Below are 25,833 nucleotides of genomic sequence, written 5' to 3' on the forward strand. Positions count from 1 at the left end.
CAAATTAATCTTTTTGTCTACTCAACCTCCACTTGAAATATATATGACTTTGTACTTCAGATAATACTTTATGCTTTCTTGCATAAGATATGTGCCAAGTTCGTGAAGTGAAAAATGTAGTTTAACAAAATAGATGAAAATGGAAAAAAAGCTGTGAGTATGGAATTTGCAGTATATTCTTTCTCTATAAGGACAGCTTTTCTCTTAAGAAAATGAAAATGCCATAATGAAAGAGAATAGCCTTTGCTGCTACTTCCTTAAGTGTATATCCACATATGATCTAGGTCTTGGAATAGGAGATACAGATTAGAGTAATAAAAATACACAGGTTTCCATTTTAAGTATTCCAAATACACCAGAATTAGCCCTTAGGAACCCAGATGTTTGGAATGTTTCTTCCTAGAAGAGCTCTTCTTTCTTAAAAATATAAATTTTTATAACTCGTCAAGGGTTAAAGTTTTAAGTCCAAGAAAAGTCTTTCTCTGCTTCATTTCATTTCAGGAACTGACAATTCACTTTACTTCTTTGACGTTTTCATATAATTCTAAGTGTCTTAAAGTACCACCTACATTATAATTTTTTTAATATACACAGATAATATTATTTTCATGCCACTCTTCTAAAATAAGGATATTTACTTTATTTCATAGATAGGATAATAAGCATCATGTAGGTTATTTGACTCATTTCTTTGCAAAAATATGGTGCAGTCTGGATCAAATACAAAATGTATCACTTCAAAATTGCTTTTCTTTCTACTACACAATATTTCAGGAAAAAAACTATTTTTTATGGACTCAAACATGACACATTTAAAAGAGATGGGAGTTCGGGAATAAAATGGATACAAAGCCATATTGACAAACAACATATTAAATGATAATTGAGCATTCTGGAAAATGAAAGAAGGAAGGAAGTGGGGAAGGATAGAGGAAAAGAAGAATTGTAGCAGGAAAGAAAGGAAGAAAAGAAACTGAGCATTTCACTTCGTCTCATGTATTGCATTTTATTACTTTTTATTTGCCAGAGGAAAGACCATAAAAATATGATTTCAAATATGAGGATTGCACAGGTATTTCTGGGGTAGCAAGCTCAGGTATAGAGAAAAAAGAATATTATGGAAGAGTAAAAGAACCTGAGGTGATAATGAGCCACCAGGGCATAGCTGTGGTTGGTTAGAAGCAATAGTTGACTATACAAAGACATTTAATGAGAAAAAAAAATAGGACACTCTATTAAAGGGCACATTTTTTAAACCATTTTCCATCTGTGTTCCTGGAAATGTGAGTTCAATCAATGAATAATTCATCCAAGGCTGATAAAGGAAAAATGCAGAATGTATTCACTTGGCCAAGATATGTAGGACAGTCAACTGGTAACAGCTTCAGTCGCCCTGGCATCAAGGTTTAATTGAACCAAAAAGCAATTCTGAAATTTCAAAAGAAAATTATTTCTTTTATGAAATCTGTAAAATTGAACAGAAGCTTTTGAAGACATAAAACTAAATTGAGGGTAAAATAGGCTTATGAATTCAAACCATAAAGGTTATCAATTTTATCCCTACCTAGTTTAGTTAAGTAGAGAGTCATCATTTTCTTTCCACCCTGCTTCATTTTCTTTGCTTTTATATTCATATGTCACAAGTTCAATATGCAGATATTATTACAGAATACAGAACATGAACAGTAGCAAACCTTGATTCCAACTGGACGCCATGATACTCTGTACCATCTTCCTAGGAAAATTCTTTATCAATTAGCTTTTACAGCTTTAAAAAAAATCATTATAAGCACTGTCACATACTTAAAACAATAGTCACATACTTGGCATTGGAAGTACACTTTGGTCTGGGTCAACTAGAAGGTCCTTCAACTCATCTCATCTGGTCTCAGTCAAGCACCTCTGGCCAGCTCTCTGATTGAGGCTAGTTTGTCAAAGGTGATGTTCGGTAGAATGGCTTATCTTTATTCCATGTGGTCTGTTAGCCCCCAGCAAGCTATCCCAGGCTTGTGTATACGTGGTGCTCTCCAGGTCCCAAGAGTGAGAAGCACACAAAAGCCTCTTGAGGTCAGGCTCAGAATTTGTATATTTGCCCTTCAGTTGATTTTTTGAGTCAAATCAAATCACATGAGCTGCCCAGATTGAAGGAGTACAGAAAGAGATTCTATCTCCTGAATGAAGGAAAAGTTATGTGGCCATTTCTGTCACTACTCTACCTTCTTTCCAGAAACTCTCACTAATAATGGCATAACCACAAGATTAAAAATCATAGGTAATTTATGACATACATTTAGTCCTTGAATATTTCTGAGTTCAGAGTTTCTACCATGCTTCTCTTCCCATCTTTTCAGTGTTCACTCAGTCACTCAGTCAGACTCCCTCAGAAACTTTTAGAAGATCCTATTGGGATACTAAGCTCTATAACTGATGCCACTTACTAGCTTAATTTCTGGTTTTCTTTCTACATATGTGGTAGTTGTTGGTGGTTGTTGTTGTTGTTGTTGTTGTTGTTGTTGTTCTTCTTCTTCTTCTTCTTCTTCTTCTTCTTCTTCTTCTTCTTCTTCTTCTTTCCTTTCATTTCTCCTTGTCCCTATACCTATTTCTGAATATTAGTGCAACCAAGTGCAATTCTTGTTACTCTTTTCTCTCTTTTCATTGACTCCATGGTTTCAGTATACCACATCCTCCTCACTAGTTATCTGAATTCCTGAAGCAGCCTCCTCCTGCATATTTTATATCTTTGACAATCCCTTATTTTGTCCCATGGGGCTATCATAAAGAGTTCCTGAAATCCTTAGAATAACCACATCAACTATAATTCTTAATCTTTTTTTTTTCTGTGATTTTCGGAATAGAGATCAAATTTTCAGGTCACAAGGATATTTATGCTCTAATCTGCTTTCTGCTTAAATTCTCCAGATCATTCCTGCTAAATCCATATATGTCATTATTTTTAAGTATTTACCATTTTTCAATACCTTTTGTTCCCGTGATCTAGAAAATAATTTGCTTCTTCCTAGAATGTTCCTCTATCATACCTTTTTAACCAACTTATCTTCTACTTATCCTAATTCAAGATACCATACATTTCAGTCACTGCCAGGAAGACCATTTGATGCCTGTTTAAGTTAAATAACCCCTATGGGGGCTCCATGAACGCTATGCTCATCTGACATAGCACATCACACTCCATTATAAAGTGTTGATGATTTTTCCCTCTGTCTTTCACATGAGAATGTCAACTGAAAGAAGGGTTGTTGATACGTGTTTCTGTGCCTTTAGTATTTACAACTATGTGGTGCTCAACAGATGTTTAAAATAATAGGTGGGAGAAAATGTATGCCATAATAGGAAAAAGAAATATATAGTATTCAGTCCCTTAATACTATAATAGTGCTATGTAACAAACACCCACCATACCCTACTGGTAGGAAATGTATGCATTTATTTTTGCTCTGAATATATGGATCAGTCAATTGGTCTGTTGATATGGACAAGTGCGGCTGATCTTGACTGGACTTGCCCATGCACTTGCACTCAGTTTGTTAGTTAGGGGCTAGCTGGTCTAGGATAGCCTCGACTGAGACTCATCTCTTCTCAGTGTGATCTCTGATTCTCCCACTGGGTAGTCCATGGGCTTACTGTCCTAGAAGATGCAAGTATTTATTAACGTTGCTAGGCTTGGAACTGGGAAAATCTCTTCTGCTCCATTCTATTGGTCAAAACAAGTTATAAGACCAGCACAGATTCAAAGAGTGGAGAAATACACTCTACTTCTTGGTGAGAGGAGTAGCAAAATCACGCTACAAAGAGCATGGATGTAGTGAGGCCATTAACTGGGGCTATCAATGCAATCAGTTAGCATACCCTACCTATGGCATGTTGTCCTAATTTACATAATTATCCACATAATGCAATAGTATGCTACTAACTCTATCACAAATGTGTAGAGAAATACAATTCCAAAGGAGACATCAGATTTGTTCAAACTACTTTAGTTTGAAATAAAAGTTTCTGATGAAAAAAGAATTTAGAAACAAAACAATCATTTAAACACTGAGAACCACAGCTCGAACAATAAAGAAATTATAAAATAAAGATGCTAATGAAACAAAAGAGAAGTAAGGAAGGAGGGAGAGGAACAGATAATGACTCAACAGAGCCAAACAGCTAAACTGTAGCAATCAAAGCAAATAGGAAGAAAACAAAAGGCACTGATTAAATTCAACCTCTCTGCTCCCAAAATAATATGTATGCTGCATCATTTTCGACAAACAGTATGGCAAAGACCTAAGTTAGTGCACAGCAAGCATTATCAATTCTATTTTCATTACTGTTGGAGGACAGATTCATTTTCTTGATCAATTAGAAAAAATTATCCCTATTAAAGTATTATGTGTACAACTGTAGTGGGCCACTTGAAGCTCTCCTGTCCTTGGTCTGGCCTTGAAGTGTTGGAAGAAAATGGTATGATCATCCACATTCAGCCTGGCGGAGAGCAAAATGACATACCCTTGAAGCCTCAGTTTTCCAGATCAAGGGACCAGTTCTCTGCTTAAGGACAATTAAGCAAAGTTTAATTTGGCAAAGCTAAAGGCTCAGTGTCAGAATCATAAAATCATTAGTTAAGGAAGACAGTGATCAAGATAACCTCAATATTTCCCTCAGCTTGACTATACTTAGACAGGCTTCTTCCTGCCTCCAGGCCCCTGACCTCCCTTTCACCCAAGCCCTTAGAGAATCCAGATGGCCTAACCACAGAGGTCTCTCTGCTCCCTTTTCTTAGAGCGTTTACTTGAGAAAACTTGTCATTGTAAAATCTTTCTTTGCCACTTTGAGATGCAAATCTTTTTAAAAGCCTCTTGCTAGTTTTACAATCCAAGACTGTCTTTCTCTAGGACCTGGGGCCATCCCTTTGAAATGACACCACTAAGGAAGATAGTGTCTCTTTCTCCCAGTCTCTGTGGGAGGGTAGGAGCCTCCCTTCCCTTCCTGGGTGCTTTGTTCCGGGTGTAAAACTCTCTCCCATTATGAAGACACACGAACATTTACTTTTCCTTTGGTTAAGGCCAATTAGCAAACCCAGATGGCCTATGAGCCCTTACCTCAAGTCTTAAAAAGCTCAGACTGAGTTCTGGTCTTTCCTCTATTGCAATAGCCTGGAAGAAAGTCTTCTTTGCGTGTTTAATGTTGTCTCATGCAATTTGGTTTTGAAAGTAGCATCCACACATGAACAAAAATTGAGATGTTTGAAAGTCTTTTTGAAAATTCAAAACTTCTTCACAGAAATTTGAAGAAGGCTGAATGTCTCTGTGTAGTATTTAAAAAGCAAATACTTCATCTTTTGGAAAGCCCCATTTGTTCAGAAGTGATTTAAATTTTAGGCCAAAGCTAAGAAATTTTCCCCTTAATTGAGGGAAGGAGAAATGCCATATGTTTTTCACAGGTAACTTGAAGTTTCTCTCTGAAGACTCCTTCTTTATGAGTGTTTTTCTTTAACCGGAACAGCATATGCTGCTGTCCATCTTTCCCCTAAGAGGCTTATAATAGGGAAATATGACCTATTTCTAAATTAATTAAATTTGAAAATGATTAAGTGTAACTTCAGCTAACTGTGCATTTAATATCTGTCCCTTAGGCCCTAGGCCTGTTTCAGAGCCCAGAGTACCTAATCAGATGCTGATGAGCTTCAAGTCTAGCACAAAAGGTTCACACAGCTACCTCTAGAATAATACAAAGAATGAGGGCAAGTCTATGACAGAGGGACACGCAAAAAGATTTAAAAAGGTTTAAAGGCAGGAGCTGTTAACATGTAGGAAGTACAAGGAAAAAAATTTAAAAGGAGGATGCTTGATGGTGAGGTCTTGAAAGATGAGTGGGAATTCTAAAGAAACAGAGAAAGGAGGAAGATTCCAGTGAGGGAGGGCAATAGTTTTAAAAGATTAAAGAAACATGCTTGCTTGTGTCACGTTCCGTGGAGCTGTAAACAAATTAAGACAGAGTCTGGCAAAATAGATACAGGAAAATCCTGCTTAATTACTCCACTTTCTAAGAATTAACTCTATCAAAAAGTCACTGAAATGTGAGATTTGCCCTTTTAATAATTAATTTATGAAGTTGTTTTGAGTTTACATACATACTTGATTTTTATTAACTTTACTGAGGGGCAATTTATGTAAAATAAGCCACATCCATTCAAGATGTGCAATTTGATGCCCCCTGAAGGACGTATACACCCATGGAACCATGTTGCAGTCTAGATAGTGAATGTATCCATCATTCTCAGAAGTGCAACCCCCCTTTGCTCTTAGTCACACACAACTGATCCAGATTTTGTCATTATAGATTAGGTTTTTTTCTAGAATTTTGTATAAATGGAACTGTAAAGTATATACTCTTAGTGTGTCTCACTTCTTTCTCGCTATATAATGAATTGAGGAATGGCATAAGGTAAATGTAAGCTTAATTATCTGAGAATCTGACTGGTAATTTTACAAGTGTTATTACCATTTAACATTTCTACCTGCTGTGTGGAAGGGTTCAGTTTCTCTTCATGCTTGCCAGCAATTAGTATGTCAGTCTTGAAAAGAAAAAAAAAGGCAATTCTAGAGAGTAGGTAGTGATATTTCATTATGGTTTTTCTCCTTGACTTGTCCTGTTAGCTAATAATTTCAAGCATCTTTTCATGTGCTTATTGGCTGTTTTTATACCTTGTGAAATATCTGTTTGAATCTTTTCTCTATTACCTATGAAGTGATTTGTCTCTTAATAGTTAGTGGGAAGAGTTATTTGTGTATTTTGGTTAGACGTTCTTTGTAAGAATCATCTATTTTGAATCTTTTTTCCCTTCTGAAACTGACATTTTGGTTATGTTAATGTTATCTTTTGAAAAGTCAAATAATATAATTTCAGTAAGGTACAATTTTAATCAAATTTTTAATGATTTACTCTTATTTAATGATTTATGTCCCATTTAAAGAAACTGCCTAATCCAGTACTACAAAAAGATCTCCTCGTATGTTATCATTAGGAAATTTTATAGGATTAGCTTTCACATTTAGATTTATCACTGAAGTTAATTCTGAGATATGGTGGAAGGTAAAAGTTGATTCTCACTTTTCCCCACATATTTATTTTTCCCCCAGAAATATTAGTGGAAAAGAGTTTCTTCCTATATAAGTGCCATAAGAACTTTGTGAAAAATCAATTGTCCATACATTTGTTGTTCTATTTCTGGACTTTCTTCTCTGTTCCATTAATCTGTTTACCTCTATTTTTTGCTAATTCCATGTCGTGACTGTGTAACTTAACAGTAAGTCTGAAGTCAGGTAGACAACATACAAATCTATCATGCACAATAGAAAGAGAGAGAGAGAGGAAAATTACAAATACCCCTCACAAACATAGATGCAAAAATAACAAAATATTAGCAAATCAATTCAAACAGTATGTTAAAAAGAATCACATAGGAGTTCTCCCAGGAAATCAGTTTATCATTTGAAAATCAATAATTTATCACATCAAACAAATTTGAAAATGAAAACCATGTGATCATTTTAAACTATGTATAAAATGCATTTGACTAAATTCAACATTCATTTGGGATAAAAACTCCCAACATATTACTAACAGAAGAGAATATTCTCAAGTAGAATATTACATCCAACAACTTCAGAATAAAAACACTTTTCAAGTGCTCATAGTACCTTCATGAAAAGAAATATATCCTGGGCAATAAAATAAGTCTTGATAAATTCAAACTAGTTAAAATCATGCAAATTATTTTTTTAGTAATAGTTAGGTATCGAGGAAAACTCACTGTACTAGGAAATTAAACAATATAAATGCAAAGTTATACAAAAGAAAAAGATAATCATAAGGGACATTAAGATATATCTCAAAGTAAATAAAAAATATATCAGAATTGGTGAGATACAGACAAAGCATTACTTAAAGGGAAACTTATTTTAGAAATTTCTTATGATAGAAAAGAAAAAAGATTTAACACCATTGCCTTCAAGTTTCACCTTAGGAAATTTTAAAAGACAAGCAAAGTAAACTAAAAATATGTAGAAATAAGAAAATAATAAAAAGAAAATTAATTAAATAGAAAAGGGATAGATAGTAGACAATATTAATCAAGCCAAAAGCTAGTGCTCTAAAAAACAAAATTAACAAATCTTTTATGTATACTAATGAAGAAAAAGAGAGAATACAAAAAAAAGAAAAGAAAAAGAGAGAATACAAATCACCAAATCAACAATGAAAAAGGAATTATCACCATGGATCATATAGACATTAAACAGATAATGAGAGAATATCATGAAAAACTTAACGCCAACAAATTTTAAAATTTATATGAAATGGACACATATTCTTGAAAAATCCAACCTTTCAAAATTGATACAAAAAGAAACAAAGAATCTGCAACCCACTATATATTAAACAAATTGAATTGCTTATAAAAATCATTCCAGTAAGAAAACTCAAGAATCATATGGTAAGATCCATCAAACATTTAAGGAAGAAATAATATAAACTCCTTCAGAAAATAGAAGAATAAGGATCATTGGCTAAGACTAACTTATGTTATGAGGCCAGTAAATCTCTATTATCAAAAGCTGATTAAAAAAATTATATGACAAAAGAGAAAATTACCAGTGTGTTCACAAGTAAGATCCAAAGTTCCTTAACACAACACTAGTAAACCATAACTAAAATATTTTTAAAATATATTTTTAAAGTATAGTACGTTTTAACCAAATAGAGTTTATATCAGGTAGTTTGCATTAAAAAATCAATCAAAGGTATACCAATGTTCATAGCAGCATTATTTGTGAAAGTCAGAAGGCAATCCGCAAAGTGCAAATTGAAAAACAAGGCACCATTTCTTATCTCTAGGGTAGGCAAGATTTTAAAAGGTCTGTGGTACCAAGAAATCATTGTACATGTGTAGTGGGAATGTAAACTGGAACAACCATTTTAGACACTTTTGGTGTGTTCCAGTAAAGTGTAAAATAACCAAAAAACTCTACTTTTAAGCACGTACCCTAGTAAAACTCTTGCCCATGTTCTACACAAGAAATACATCAGAATTATAGCATCTTTTGTAGTAATAAGAAAACTGGAAACAACTCTGTCCACTGAAAAAGAGGGAGAATGAAATTGTCCTGTGTCTGTGTGATGGAATATTATGCAACAGTAACAACAAATCAAATACGGCTGCATGTGCAAAACTAAATCTTCCCAAATCTTTTAGAAGATTGTGCAGAAGAACTATTCACAGTGAAACTAATAATTACATGAAGTTCAAAAGCACTTCACAATTGAATAATGCATTTTTAGAAATAGATAAATAAGTCTATAACAGCAGAAGGATAAACCTAAAATTCAGGAAGAGAGGCAAGGTAATAGAATCACAGGGCAGTCACAGGAAGCTCCTAAATTATTAGCAGTGTTCTATTTCTTGAGATGGGCAGTGTGTAGATGAGTGTTCATTCTATTTATTAGTCTTTTTAACTAGATAAACCTCATCTCTCAAATATAAGAAAAAAAATTCAAGGGGCAGACTCCATGTCTGTTGGGTATTAGCCCAGCTATTAATCATTTTTCCATTCATCATACATCTGCTATTTATTTCATGCAGCAAACACTACGAAAAGTGTTTCTCCTGAGAGAAAGAAAACAATTTAGTGTCTCTGTTTGCTTTACCATTATTGATGATACTAATTGTAATATTGTTTTAAAAAATAATGTGCAAAATTCCTGTCTTATTTTACTCCTCTGGAACTAGGGTAAGGATATTTTTTTCTCATTTTTAGAAATTAATTGCTTACATGTCTCCCTACATCAGGTGGGCAGCAGACATTGTGCATATCGTTCATAATTTAACATAGGAAAATTTGCATCTCTGAATGTACCTCTCCCTTGTGAGCATTTGCAATTTGGGAATAGTTGGAAACTATCACCATGAAACAAATAAAATTCAGCTCATTCTGAAATGTTTGAAATGTTGTCTTTGTTTTCCTTTCTAGAGCCTAATTCCCCAATGCTACATCTATGTCATCTTTTTTAATGACAGGAAGATTAATAGTGAACATCACATAAACTTTTTTGCTAGGCCATAGGTTATAGATGACACATTGTCCAGGCTTATTTGGTAATCAAGACAGAACTTGACAACACCAAGATTTATCCGGACGTGAACTTCGTAAGAGGAACAGCTTGACCTGAGTAATCACAGGAAGTATGCATTGCTTTGACTTAAAAGTTTTGAAAGCTGGGATTTATGACAAGCTCAAAGCAGTTTTCATCAACATCATCCAATGGCATGCAAGGAAGAAATTTTATAGTGTACAGGACCAATTTTCTGTTTCCCAATATTTATCTGAATTGACAACTAATAAGAAACTTCCTCTAGTAGCTGTTGACAATTTCAAATCAAATACTCTGTTCCTGTCACTGCAAAAAGCTCTGTTAAAATTATTGACAACTGAAATCGTACATAGTGTATGCTACAATGTTCTGTCAACATGGACAGGTATGGCATTGTGGGAAGTTGCTTTGCTTGTTACACAAGCGCTTGACAAATCCATATAACACTGTTCTTGGCTGATAGCGCAATATGTATTTATTTGTGCATAAAATAGAAAATACAAAAAATTAAAATATCATCCAACACAATTAAAATTGGAGTGAGAGTTCACCTACTGTCAAATAGCACTAAGCCAATGAAATCTCATTTTATCTGGTGTTTAGAATCTGACAATAATTATATAGTACTGTGCATGAGAAACACCTTTGGGAAAGTATATGCTTTACATTCTTATTTACTTCACAATGATTATCAATAATATGATTCTTCTGTCCTTTGCTCATTGATATTAACATCTGAAAACAATGAAAAATGCAGATGGCATGATGTTTATATTGGAAAATTCTAAGCAATGTACAAAAACAAAATAAAACAAAATTCCAGTAGAACTAATAATTAAATAATAGCAAGATTGCAGTACACTAGCCAATATTCAAAAATCAATTGTAGTTCCATACACAAGCAACAATTAATTGGAAAATTCAATAAAAACATTATTTATAAATAGCAAAACCCATTAACTATATAAAAATAAAGTTAATAAAATATGTGTAAGACCCATATAAAACATTGCTGCAATAAATAAGACCTAAGTAAATTGATATACCATGTTCATGGAGTGAAAGATTCAGTTTTGATACTCTGACATCAGTTCTTCCGAAACTCATTTGTGTTTATTCACTACAATCCCAATGCAGATTCTTTTGGGCTATTTTATAGAAACTAATAAGTTAACTCTATTATTTATATGGATATGCAAAGGACATGAAACAGCCAAAACCAATATTGATAAAGGTGGTTTGAGAGATTCATCAACCTGGTTTCAAGCCTCAATATAAAGTAACAAGAAACAAGACAGTTTAAATACTGGTGTACATGGAAACAAATAGATCAGTGCAGCAGAACTGGGAGGTCAGAAACAGATCCACATGTATATTGATTTTCACAATGACTGAGTTAATTCAGTGGGAGAAAGAATAGTCTTTCAGCCAATGGTTGTAGAGAAACTGGATATCTATTTAAAAAAGAAAAAGAACTTTAACTCTAATCTCACACCATACACACAAAAAATAATTTAAGATAAATCACAGGTTTAAAAATAAAAGCTAAAATTATAAAGCTATAAGAAAACAGAAGATAATATTTTTTTTAAAGATTTTATTTATTTATTCGACAGAGATAGACACAGCCAGCGAGAGAGGGAACACAAGCAGGGGGAGTGGGAGAGGAAGAAGCAGGCTCATAGTGGAAGAGCCTGATGTGGGGCTCGATTCCACAACGCTGGGATCACGCCCTGAGCCGAAGGCAGACGCTTAACCGCTGTGCCACCCAGGCGCCCCAGAAGATAATATTTTTGTAACAGAGAGTAGGCAATACCCTCTTTAAAAAAGGACACAGAAGCACTATAATTGAAGAAAAATGATAAACTGGACTTCATTACCATATTTAATGCATTTACTGTTCAAGGAAAAAAATAGGAAAATGAATAGGCAAGCCACAGACTGGGTGAAATTTTTGCAATACAGATACCTTGCAAAGGACTTGAATCAAGTATATATGAACAACTTCTAGAACATATGAATCAGAAAACAAAATAAGAAGACAAAAGAATTTGACAACTTAGATAAGAAAACAAGAATGACCAATAAGCACATAGTAAGACATTCAACGTTATTAATCATCATAAAAGTAAAAATTTAAAACAGAATATGATACCATTAGACCCCCATTAAAATGGCCAAATTTTTAAAAGACTGAAACATTAAATTTGGGGCACGTGGGTGGTGCAGACAGTTGTGCGTCACACTCTTGGTTTCAGCTCAGGTCATGATCTCAAGGTCATGAGATTGAGCCCTGCATTGGCTTCTGGCACTCAGCATGGAGTCTGCTTGAGAGTCTCTCTCCCTCTCCTTCTGCCCCTCCTGTTCCATGCTCTCTCTCTCTTTCTCAAATAAATAAATAAATCTTAAAAAAAAAAGACTGAAACATCAAATTTGATGAGGATGTGGAGCAGCAAGAGCTCTCATACATTACTGGCGGCAGTTTAAAGACTACATGTGGGTGCCTGGGTGGCTCAGTTGGTTAGGCATCTGCTTTCAGCTCAGGTCAAGGTCCCAGGGTCCTGGTATCAAGTCCTGCATCTGGCTCCCTGCTCAGCAGGGAATCTACTACTCCCTCTACCCCTCCCCCCTGCTTGTGCGCGCTCTCTCTCTCTCTCATGCTCTCTTCATGCCTCTCTCTTTCTCTCAAATAAAGTGTTAAAACAATAAAATAAAAGACTACATGCACTTTATTAAACAGTTCTGTGACTTTTTTTCAGTAAAGTTAAAACTCACACTTACCATATAACCCAGGAATTCCTTAGGTAATTCCTAGGTATTATTTAAAAGAAATTTTATAAAAATATGATCACAAGTCCACAAAAATACCTGTAGAAGAATATTCAGGGCATCTTTATTTAGGGTGAATAGATAAACCAATAGTGACATATTTGTTCAGTGGAACATGGATAAATCTCAGTAACATACTGAGAGAAAAAAAACCAGTCACAGAGCGCATACATCTTATCATTTTATTTATATGTAGTTCTGGAATAGCCAAACTAAGCTATGATGTTAGAAATCTTACTAATGGGGGCGCCTGGGTGGCTCAATCATTAAATGTCTGCCTTCGGCTCAGGTCATGATCCCAGGGTCCTGGGATCAAGCCCTGCATCGGGCTTCCTGCTCTGCTGGGAGCCTGCTTCTTCCTCTCCCACTCCCCCTGCTTGTGTTCCCTCTCTCAATGACTGTCTCTCTCTCTCTCTGTGAAATAAATAAGTAAAATCTTTAAAAAAAAAAAATCTTACTAATGGTTGTCTCAGTTGTTGTGGTGGGGTAGGGTGGTGATTGCCTGCAGAGGAATATTAGAGAACATTCTGGCATGATGAAAATATTCCACATATTGATTGGGGTGGTTATGCTAATGTATATATATATCGAAACTCATAATACTGTACATTTAAAATCTGTACCTTTTAATGTACCTCAATTATAGCTCAATACAGTTATTTTTTAATGTGGAAGGGGAATTGTAATAAATCATAAGACATTTAGAAAGTATAACAATCAAGTATAATATAGAGTTTTTTTTGGATCTTGATTTAAATGATTTAACTATAAAAGACATTTTGGAGACAAGCAGAGAATTTAATAAGGACTGGATTATATTAAGATTCTAATGTTAATTTTGTGAGGCAAGATAATGGCATGTGGTTATGTAAAATAATGCCCTTATTTGGCACAGATGCATACTGAACTGTTTATGGGTAAAATGATATGATGTCTTAGAGATGCTTCAAAATACTCAAGCAAAAAGTGAGGGTATAGATAAAATTAAGATTAATGAAATGTTGGTGTGCCTGGGTGGCTCAGTTGGTTAAGCATGTGCCTTTGGCTCAGGTCATAATCCCAGGGTCCTGGGATCGAGCCCAGTATTGGGCTTCCTGCTCAGTGGGGAGTCTGCTTCTCCCTTTCCCTCTGCCTGCCCTCCCCCTGCTTGTGCTCAGTCTCTCTCTCTCTCTCTCTCTGTGTCAAATAAATAAATAAAATCTTTTTTTAAAAAAACAGTAATAAACATTGACAATTGTTGAAGCTGGTTACGGTTACACAGAGGCTCCTTATATTATTCTGTATATTTCATATATCTGGGAAGTTTTTCATAATGAAAGGTTAAAAATTCTGGTACTAATGGTGTAGGTGTTAGCAAATAACATTTTTTCCATCTAGAAATATAAAATTCATCCTGGAGTGCATTATCTGAAAAAAAAAACTGTAAAAAGCATTATCAACTAAGATTCTCTTCTGCATTTTAATCTCTCATATCTTTTAAGAGTTCATTACCTTTATGTACTTAAGACCACACAAAATGAGTATGAGGTACCATATAATTGACTCATATGTTGTTACTTCTAAAATATTTTTCTCCTAACAAGTGATCTATCACCTCTTCTATGATATATCTATTTTCCATCTGTATGAAAGATTTTGTGAAAAGTGATATTTACTTTTATATTCAAATTATAATATATCAAAGTTATGAGATGTGTGCCTTTTGAGTGTGCCCAGGCCTAAATTACACCTGTTATCCATCCCATCTTTGAAAAGTGTCTTGAGGCACCCTGGTGGTGCAGTTGGTTGAGTGCCTAACTCTTGGTTTTGGCTCAGGTCGTGATTTCAGGGTCGTGGGATCGAGCCCCAGGTCAGGCTCCATGCTCAGCATGGAGTCTGCTGGAGATTCTCTCTCCCTCTACCCCTCCTACCCATGCTCTTGCTCCTCTCTTTAAAATAAATACATCTTTAAAAAGAAAGAGAGAGAGGGAGGGAGAGAGGAAGAAAGGAAGGGAGGGAGGGGGGGGAGGGAGGGAGGGAGGAAAGTGTCCTAACTCGGGCACCCCTGAAAACAAAGCTTGAACCAGGAAGTTTCTTTGGCAGATGTGCCAGAGAGCTCAAAAGGGGTTGGGGGCGGGGAGAGGAAGGAAAAGGATGAAAAGCCAGTTGTGCATTATAAAGATCCCTACTGCACGCAACAGGGGCTCAGTTCAGATGGGACCTCTGCAAAGCATGAAGAATGCTTTCCAGAATTTTCCTTCCAACTGACAGGAGGCTGGGGAGATTTTTCCACTGGCTCCTAATGCTATTAGTTGAAGGTTGCCTGAGACATTAACTGTACCTTCCCATGCCTCTCATCTTGCACTTATAGGCTGTGCTTGTGTAGTCCGTGAGGGCTGCTGGCTCCTCAGAAAGCTCTGAAGCAAACAAACCCAGAGAGCTGGGCAGGTCACCCTAGGGTGGGACAATGTCTGCGAGGCCACACAGCCCACCAGAGCTGTGGCGAAAACAAAAATGAGCTGAGGGAATGAGATGAGGGACAGTGAAAGCAAATGCCACAGGGAGCGTGCCAGTGTTTTCAGTTTGTCTGTTTCATATTGAAAGAAGCATATTCATTCCAATGTCAGGGTTAATTAAAGGTGCAGGTAGAAGGTACACAGTAACAGAAATCACTGTGCTCTTCGGAATCAAAGATGGCTCTATTGACAACATTGTTTCCCACCTTAGATACTAACTAGAGTATTCTCCCATTAATGATGTGCTGCTTGTCTGCTAATGGGTGTTTATTATTATTTAGATGTTTTATGTCCTAGCTGCCAAGCAATGAGTGCCTTCTATATATAGGAAACTGTACTGGAAAAAAATGCATTTTCTCTGACCATCATGACAACCCTAAGAGGTAGATGTTATTACAACATTTACATATGTGTGATCTGCAGATAATATAGAGAAAAAATTGATGGTTTGAGGTCACTTTGTAGTAAGTGGCTGATCATTTCTGAATCTAAAGCTCATCTTCTTTTTAGCTCTTTACCTTTCCTGCCTTGACTTCAGGTACAGATGGGTTGTTTGTTTGTTTGTTTGTTTTTTAAGATTGTATTTATTTACTTGAGGGAGAGAGAGACAGATGGAGCAGGGGGAGAAGCAGAGGGAGAGGGAAAGCAGACTCTGGACTGAGCATGGAGCCTATCCCACAGGCACAGGACTCTGTCCCATGACCCTGAGATCATGACCTGAGCCAAAATCAAAAGTCGGTCATTCAACCGACTGAGCCACCCGGGCACCCCAGACACAGATGTCTTTGATGGCTCTGTGTACCAGAGACTGGGTGACGAAGAATAAATGTCATGAAATAGACTCTCCAAAGAGTTTGTCAAATGTTTCTCAAGCTTGGCTTTGGGTATAACTTCCTTCTCCCCATTGCTGTAATAATACACTCTCATGAACATAATTGGGCATGGGTCTTCTCTGTATTCCTAACTTTTCTTAGAGAGATAAAAATACCAGTGATGGAGCACCTGTAATAAACACCTGCCTAAGTGCAGAGGACTGGCAAATCAGGTCACTCCAGTGTGCATGCTAATAAGCCTCCTGAAATGCTATCCATGGCTTCAGGAGGGAAGAAAGCATTTAATGTTTCCCTTTCCACTCCTTCTCAGCGTGTGATTATTGCTAAACCTTTCCTGCTTGGTATTTTTTCCTCCAATAGGCTAAAAATATGCAAATAATCTTTTTAATTGTTCATGAGAACTCATTAAATTTCCCTCTTATGATGAAATTTCATTCTTTTAATCAGCGGTTGTTTGGAACCTAGTAGATAAAAAAGTATCAGTATTAGCACACTGCATTAGGGTTTTTTTTATTATTTAACAAAAGGGAAATTTTAAACTGAAGTGATTGCAGAATTTAATTTAAAAACCATATTCCTTTCCCATCTAATTAGAATTTTAAAATGGTTTATTGTATCAAAGCTAAACTATCTGACCTCCCTTTATAATATTCATTGAGAATTCTGATTCCGTAAAGTATCAGACATGAATATATGAAATTGTACTACTATTATTTTTCTTTCTGGTACCTTCTTTTCTCTTTCTGGTAAGAAATGTGAATCCCTGTTTTAAGAGAGGGAGGGGGAAAGAGCCAAGAGAATCTGTTGTAGTTTGAATGAAAGATATGTTTGTCAGTCTGATTATCAGAATCCTGTGGATGGTGGAAGGCTGGAACAGTAGACAAGGTTTTATCGGGTAGAAGTCCCTCCATTGGAAGACGAGGAAACTGATTAATGACAGGCAGCACGCTAGTTGTTTCCCTCACCTATAAGGGCTACTGAAGACACTAGATTATTTGACTAACCGTTCACCTCCGAGTAGTGGGAATTAAGGGAGAAATTGTTATGGGTTAAGCAGAAATCCTAACAGTAGGATCCTAATTTACTGCAGGTTCCTGAGCTGTAGACCCATTTCAGAGAATCTTGGTGTCCTCTAAATCCCAAAATTCAAAAGTTCAAGAACAGAATCCGTTTTAGTCTCAATCTATCTTTCAGGTCTTGCTTTGGCAGTTGTACTAAGATTGAAATTATTACATGGACATAGCTAAGATATATTCCTGCAATGATGGCAGAAGTTCTTAGTGACCCAGAACTCATTTCATAAGTGGGCTGGACAAAAGAAATAGGAGAAACACCTCATCATTGGATTACTCAGGAAGGAACTACGTGGAAAGACCTTTCTTCAATCTTAAGGCTGAAACTGTTTTACTTTCTTTTTTCTGCTTTAGAAAAGGTTATATTTTAATATACCAGTGCTGCAGTTATTTGAACTGTAATTCAACTAACATTTAGTGTCAGGCATTGAAAGTTCAAAATGAATAAACCAAGGTCCTTCCCAGTTTATAGGTTAGGAGAGGATGGTAATTGAAGCCAGGGTTTGCCAGCATTACTCAAAACATACCAACATGCATTCATAGGATAGCTACAAGGTGCAAGGGGAAAGGGTCGTGTGAAAGGATATGAGGTGATCAGTTGTGCTTCCCTTTGCTTACCTGGCTTCAGCACCCTGGCCTCCAGTGTTTTCCTGGTTCTATCTCCGTCCATTGACTCCCTGGTCCTCGGGGTAGGGCTATCTCAGTGATTTCACCCCTCCCACAGTGGGAAGGATTCTCTAAGTTTTGAGTCCAGCATGTTTTTCTGCCCCTCCCCTAGGTTAGAAGTTTTGTTTTGTTTTGTTTTTTCTTTCATTCCCACAGCTACAATGGGTCTTCATGTGTGCCTTGGGGACCACAGAATTTGCCTTCCTTCACAGGGGCTGAAGTTTTCTGTTCCACAGGGGAGAAGGATGTGGGTCTTCCAGTAGTTGTTTCTGTCTTCCTCCCCAAAGCCTGGACCTGTGGGAGGCATGCTCCAGCCTCCTCATTGCTCCTGTCTCTCTCTTGAGCACCTGAGGAAGTCCATGGAGAAGGATTTGCTAGCGGGTGCAAATTCCCCTGCATCTGTGGCTTCTACAGCTTCCATACTCTCATACTGGCCCACGCTTGGCCTCTAGCAATTTATTTAAAAGTTTATCCAGGGGCGCCTGGGTGGCACAGTGGTTAAGCGTCTGCCTTCGGCTCAGGACGTGATCCCGGCGTTCTGGGATCGAGCCCCACATCAGGCTCCTCCGCTGTGAGCCTGCTTCTTCCTCTCCCAATCCCACTGCTTGGGTTCCCTTTCTCTCTGGCTGTCTCTATCTCTGTCGAATAAATAAATAAAATCTTTAAAAAAAAAAAAGTTTATCCACATTCTTCTCATCAATTTGTATGGCGTTCTTATCCTTTTGCCTTGCTCTGCTCTAGGTAATCCAGTGCTTACATCCATCTCTTCTTGGAGACCCTTGTTTTCCTTCAGTTTTAAGGCTAGTTACTCTGAGACCTCTGCCTTTCAAGCATTTCAAGAGAAGTTATGATTTTAAGAATTATTTGGCTTTAGCTTGTTATTAAGATAGAAAGATCATTTCACAGATTTTGATATCCTAAGTTAAAGCTTCTATTCCTCGGGTCCTTTTTATTTTTATTTATTTAGATTGAGTGCATTTATTTTTGGTAACTTTTATTTAAATAAGCTGTTTTCTTGTTTCCTATAAATTTGATGGTTGTTTTATACTTCAAATTCTTGCATATGTCAGAATATTTGAATGACATATGGCTAAATATGAAACTCTACTAAATAAAACTTTTGTCTCTTTGGAAATGTGATTCAGTATGAAAATGTGAGTCACCCCAGCTAATGCAAAATTGAGTACACATAGCCCAAGGTGCAGATTTGTGGGAATTGAAAAAAAATTTTTAACCCCTGGGTGTGAGAGTGATTTATTACACAATATGTAACTAAAAGAATCATATATGGCCAAGGCAAAAGAGCTGTGTTTGAGTACTGTACACATTCCTCAATTTAGGTCCCCATGCAACTGAATTTGGTAGATAATCTTCACTCAGTCAACAGTAGGAAAAAATATATGCTCATTTTTGACGAGATCTTAATTACATACTTAGCTACCCACTTCAGTACAATGTAACTAATTATTTATGTAGTGGTTTGACCCTATGGACGTAATTTTAAGAGAGCTATTACAGTCAATAGGTAAGTTTAAAAAGCCAGAATGGAATTTAGAAATTAATATTAAGAAATCATAACAAATGAAAAAGAAGAATTAAAACAGAATGAGAGAAAGTTTTTCTCTCACCTTTATTTCATTGACTATAAATTCACTGGTTTCTTTTGCACATAAATAAAAAAGTTGAGACCTTTTTATATTAGACTTTACTAATATCTTTCAAACATTTTAGAAAACAGAGAATAACTGTCCTCAACTGTTCAGTTATTACAAAGGACACTTTTTCCCTATCTACTTAAAATATGAGAAAGGCTTTAGAAAGATCCAAATTTGCTGGACATAGAAAAATGAAGCAAATTAGAATTAGCCCTAACGTGCCTAGTATTAATTTTCCAGAGCACATCACTGTTCCTGAAAACTCACACCCCACAGGCTGGTCAGTATATCAAAACACTATTCATGGGGAGCATGATTTAACAGCCATGCGATAATGGCCACCGTTATTTGGATGACTTGAGAGTCCATTAAATCTAGTCCATGTAAATCTCTTCTTCTATGTACTCTGCGTGCTCAATAAAATCGCCTTCGATGCAGACTGTACATGAAAGATAAGAAAGAATAAGTTTCTTTTTGCACTCACTCAACTGATGAAACAAATGGATTTGCCAAGACTGAAAACTATAGTGACAGACCGAGGTCAGAAGTATGCTTGTCATCTCATCAGGACTGTAAATCACATAATCTTAAGTTTATGATCTTCTGTTTCCTCACATTTATCATATGTACTCTTCCAGTGACACCGGAGAGAACTGTTTTGGTTTTTCTTACACATGATATTTTAAAGATTTTATTTATTCATTTATTTGAGAGAAAGAGAGAGTGTGTGTGCATGATGGGGAGGGCGAGAAGGAGAGATTGAGAATCTGAGGCAGGCTCATGGGGCCTGATGCGGAGCTTGATCTCACAACCTCAAGATCATGACTGGGAGATCATGACCAGACCTGAAACCAAGACTCTGATGCTTAACCCACTGAGCCCCCCAGGCGCCCCACACATGGTATTGCAGAAACTCAGTCTTCCTATGCAGTCCAGGTCTCTGTGCTGACGACATTTCTATTATTGATATCGGGCCTTTCGATATTAATGACACCTTAGTGGCGGCAGTGGAAATAAATGACCTTTTGCTTTTTATTTTTTTAACATCTGAGTCATTTAGCATAGTAGTGTTATTTAGCTCTAAGCCTCTAAGCCACAAGTATCTTTTTTATGTTTAAATAACTAATCATGATTTATTTTCTTTGGAATTCCTAACTAGTGGCCTCCATAACAGAAGCTCAAAGCAGCACCAGGAAAAAGATTCTGAACTTTCAGGAATGTACTAACCTGCATTACTTTAAGATGAGATTCAAAGAACTGTTGAGGAATAGAGCTTAGAAGGAATCTTTGGTGCATCTTCTCTCTAGCTCTCTTTTCTTCCATAGATGATAATGAGGATCTGAAGAAAAAAAAAAAAGTGGGCCAAACAACGTGCTCCAAATTTATTATATTTATCATTCAGTTAACCAGAAATATCTATTATTTAGCATTTTATTTCCCTCTAATTAAGTGACAGCTAAAGACTCTAATAAAGTCTTGAGGTGCCGACCAATTCTTTAGGATCCTCTGAGTCCATCAGAGATCAGTTTTAAGCTGTCCAACTTTGGTGTTACAGTCTGTTCTTGGGATTCAGTACAAGGCAGAAGAACAGGAACCTGCAGGCCTGAATGGCGGGCTGTGATTTGGAAAATGCCCAATTCTTCATCCATTCATCCAGAAATCTTAAGAAACAGCACAATGCATAAGTGATTATGCTCAAAACATCACTGGTACTACTCATACAATAACTAGTAGAGTGAATTGCATAAATATTGTCATATTTAGTAGATGTGAACTGATGAATAGGGCAATTGAATTAGTTGGTTTCTATGATCCTTTGGGATTGGACCGTGACTTACTGTGGGTATGTATGTATGTATGTTACGTATTTCTTTGCTTATTCTTTATTTTTAATAACTGATAGAATCCATTCACATTCAGGACTTAGTATCTTTTTATTCTAAACCTTGGAGTTCTAAGAAAACCTAACATTAAGCACCAGATCTTTCTTATTGTTTTAATGAGGAAGTTGGAAGGTTATGTTCTATGGCTTTGTATTTGAGGAGGACTCCTGCTCAGCAGGGTATGAAGTTGCTCATGCTGTCATCAAGGTACAGTAATTATATCCAGATGACAAGAAAACACCTAAAGTTTTGTGCACTGCTCTCCTACTTGGTGTTTCAATGTCCCCCAGGTGTCATAGAGCTGCAGTTACTTAGGAGACCCAGCTCCTGGCCCCTCCTCTGCTCCCTAGGACGTAACCTTGCCCACCAACGGAACATGATGCAACCATAATTTAAGATACTGTGATTAGAATTTTTTTTTCTTTAATCTGTTTTTACCAACTCTGCTGTGACTGAAACTCTTGAAAGATCTCTCAACAATACTGAAACTGAATATCCTTTCTAAATGAAATGATTGCCAGGAACATTGGACCTGGTACCTGGACCTGGCTGGGGTTTGTGACCTACTGAACAGTACAGTCCTGGAGTTCCAGGGACAGAGCAACTATGATCTGTTGCCCTTACCCTAGGAACGACTCAGTGATGCTGGACAGGACTCTGACACCATCATGGCTGTTCTGTGATTCTCAATCTAGTCAAAGATTTCTACTAACATAACTGCCTGTACCTCTTGGTGATACACCTTGCCTAGTTCCATCCTATCTTGACCATTTTGCCAAAGTTTTGGCTGACTAACACCCATGGGGACATTATCAAAAACATGTGCTTCAAAGCTGCCCTATCAAAGTGGGCAGGATCAGGCATAATGAAGTGTCTTTCCAAGTCAAAACCAAAGTTCTTTGAAAATACATTAATACTAGCAGTTAAAAAGCACCGTCTGACCCCACAGAGACTGAGTGATCTCCATAAATTATAGATTACTGGGAATTCTGTTCCATGATTATCAACATTCAATATTGCTAAATGTGATCCCTCATCAAACTTCACCAGAATTAACTCTTAGGGAGCAATTCTTTGATATATTTTTGATGAATATATTATTCTTGAGGAGGTTTATAAGAAGAATATACTTCTAAGAAAAATATATTTACTAAATATATTCAAGGAGAATACAGCTGAAAAATATATTCCTGAAAAATGTGGAAGTATTTTACTGAATATATAAGTAATTATATATAAATATATAAATATCATAAATTTTTAATATTATGTATTTTATGATAAATATATTAATGGTGATGATATTTTAAAAAGCAATGCATATTCAGGATCATATATTCTATGATTATCTTTTTAAGGTGCTCAGTCTTCTTCCTTCCCTGCTTCTCCATCTCCAGCCACAACAACAGAGAGCCAGGACTAAGATAAATAAAAATATTCCATAAAATGCAATCACACACACACACAAAAAAAAAAACCCAAAAAACAGCAAAGCTGGTTGAGTTAAACTAAACAGCTGTAAGAAAGAAGTAAATTTGAAAAGATTTTCATTCAGCAAATGGGCCAGTTATTAAATTATAACTTAGAGAATTGATCATGAAGTGAAACGGCCCTCATTTCCTCAGAAGATTGCTCCTTTGGTCCTCCAGGTGCTGCCTTCTATTGTTATTAATTTCTTAATCAGTTCACCTTTCATTTCTATCCTTTCAACCCCTTAAATACTTTGTTAAAACATCTCTCCTTTAAATTACAAGTGTGGTTTCAACTTTTGTAAACGGAGCCTGCTTGGTAGAGAAAGGAAGAGCATTTCAGGGGAAGAGGTGAGGATGTAGTCACGTAAAGAATGAGCGTGTTATTTCAAGGTATTGCAAATACCCTGTCGTGCTAAAGTGCAAGGTGCTTATGGGAGTGACAAGGTTTCTGAGGCAGGCAGAGGTCACGTCAAAACAAAACAAAAAAACACCTTGTAGGTCATTCTAAGGACTTTGAAGCTTATCCTATAGGCAGTGGGGATTAATTCAGAATTTTAAATCAGGAGAGGTACAGCCTGGGTTTTAATTTGACAAAGCTCATAACAATAGCAGAGAATAGGTTACAGGGATAAGGGAAGATAAGTAGGGAAAGTTAAAAGTTTATTGGGACTTCTAGACTGCACGAAATGCTGTGGACTTATTTCGCCCTGCTCGTCCCTAAGTTCAATATTAAACTATGATAAATAATGCAAGAGGCAGGGCGCCTGGGTGGCTCAGTCAGTGAAGTGTCTGCCTCCGGCTCAGGTCATGATCCCGGGGACCTGGGATCAAGTCCCACATGGGGCTCTGGGGCTCCACTGCTCGGTGGGGAGTCTGCTTCTCCCTCTGCCCCTCCCCCCCTTTATGCTTGTGCTCTCTCTCTTTCTCTCACAAAAATAAATAAATAAAATCTTTTGAAAAATTTTAAAAATAATGTAAGAGGCAACTAAAAGGAAGCCCTGAAATGTGGTCAGAGGAAGGTGAACTGGTTTTGGATAACCAAGACCCTTGGCATCTAGACTACTGTGTTTCTAAGAGTATGACTCCTTGCAGTCAGATTACAGCTATAGTGTAGTGTTCATCTTTGACCTAAAGGGTATTATGCTAAGTGAAATAAGTCAGACTGAGAAAGACAAATGCCATGTGATTTCACTCACATGTAGAATTCTAAACAAAATAAAACAAATGAATAGACGAACAAAAGGCAGAACAAGCTGATGGTTGCCAGAGGGAAGTGGGGTGTGGGGAGGGGCCAAATGGGTAAAAGGGAGTAGAAGATACAGATTTCCAGTTGTGGAATGAATGAATCAGCACAGGGAATATAGTCAATGATATTGTCATAGTGTTGTATACGGATGGTAGCTACACTTGTGGCGAGCGTACCATAATTATGTATAGAGAAGTTGAATCACTATGTTGTGCCCCTAAAAATAATGTAACACTGTGTGTCAACTAGACTCAAATTTAAAAAGGAAAAAAAAAAGAATATTGAAAAATAAGATAATATCCAGAAAAGACTAACAGTGAATAAGGAATGTAGCATTCTGTCCTTCAAAGAGGAGGTGAAGGATCTAGAAATGTTTAAGAATGCAAGATGGATAGGAACAGTCAATAATAGCTGACTTGTAGAATTTGAAGCTCTGCCATACAAATAAGATTTTAGAGTGTTTTCTGTGGTCTAAGAAGGGAAAGTCCTAGATGAACAAGAACAGGCCAAAGAAAACGGGTCTCTCTGAAGAGAACTTTGATAACAAGTAAAAGTGTTAAAGATCCAAGTTTCTTTTTTAGAAGGTAATTGATTTCCAATTAATAAATGGATTCACCAGAGGACAGATGACCACTATCCGGGAGTGTTGTAAGGGTGGGTTCATGTATTGCCACTACCATCAGAATGCAAAGAGAAATTCTCAGAGAGATGAGACAGTTCTAAGGGAATATCCCATGTTCTTAATCATTATGGTGGCCGTGGATCTGAATCTTAGCTTTGCCTTTCACTACATATCCATATATGTTCAATATATGTTAGAACAACACCTGCCACATAGGATACACTTATTCAGTAATAGCTATGATGAGGTTGATGTTATTATATGTGATAGCAAACCTTTTATATATTAACATATACACACTAATGATAGTGATGGTATTATGATGCCACATTTTCACCGCAGTGCTGAAGGAAAAATTACACGACAAATCAAAAATTAGGAGGCTACTCAGAACTATTATGTTTATTTATCTTAAAAATATATACGATTTGGTCTACAACTGCATTCACTCTTTCTTAATTTCATCTCATGTATAAGTACCTTACGAACTGTCAAGTAGCATTATACCCCTGGATTGTCTATTCTTGAGTTAAGCTCAAAGGAAGGGCAACTGGAAACATGAATTTCACCATCCATTAAACTATCCCAGGAAATAAGTGTATTATATATAGACCTGGCTAACCAATTTTTTACCAAATGATTTGATTTGGAAAATTATAGTCACCACTTTTGTTAATGAGTATAGGACTTATAACATAGAATTCTTTCAAATTAAATATTAAGCCTTCTTACACTTAATAGAGTAATAATAAAGAAGAATAACATTGGGGTGCCTGGATAGCTCAGTTGGTTAAGCGTCTGCCTTCAGCTCAGGTCATGATCTCAGGGTCCTGGGATCGAGCCCGCAGGACATTGGGTTCCCTGCTTGGCGGGGAGTCTGCATCTCCCTCTCCCTCTGCTCCAC

The sequence above is a fragment of the Ursus arctos genome, unplaced genomic scaffold (genome assembly GCF_023065955.2).
Source record: "Ursus arctos isolate Adak ecotype North America unplaced genomic scaffold, UrsArc2.0 scaffold_17, whole genome shotgun sequence".
Taxonomy (NCBI): domain Eukaryota; kingdom Metazoa; phylum Chordata; class Mammalia; order Carnivora; family Ursidae; genus Ursus; species Ursus arctos.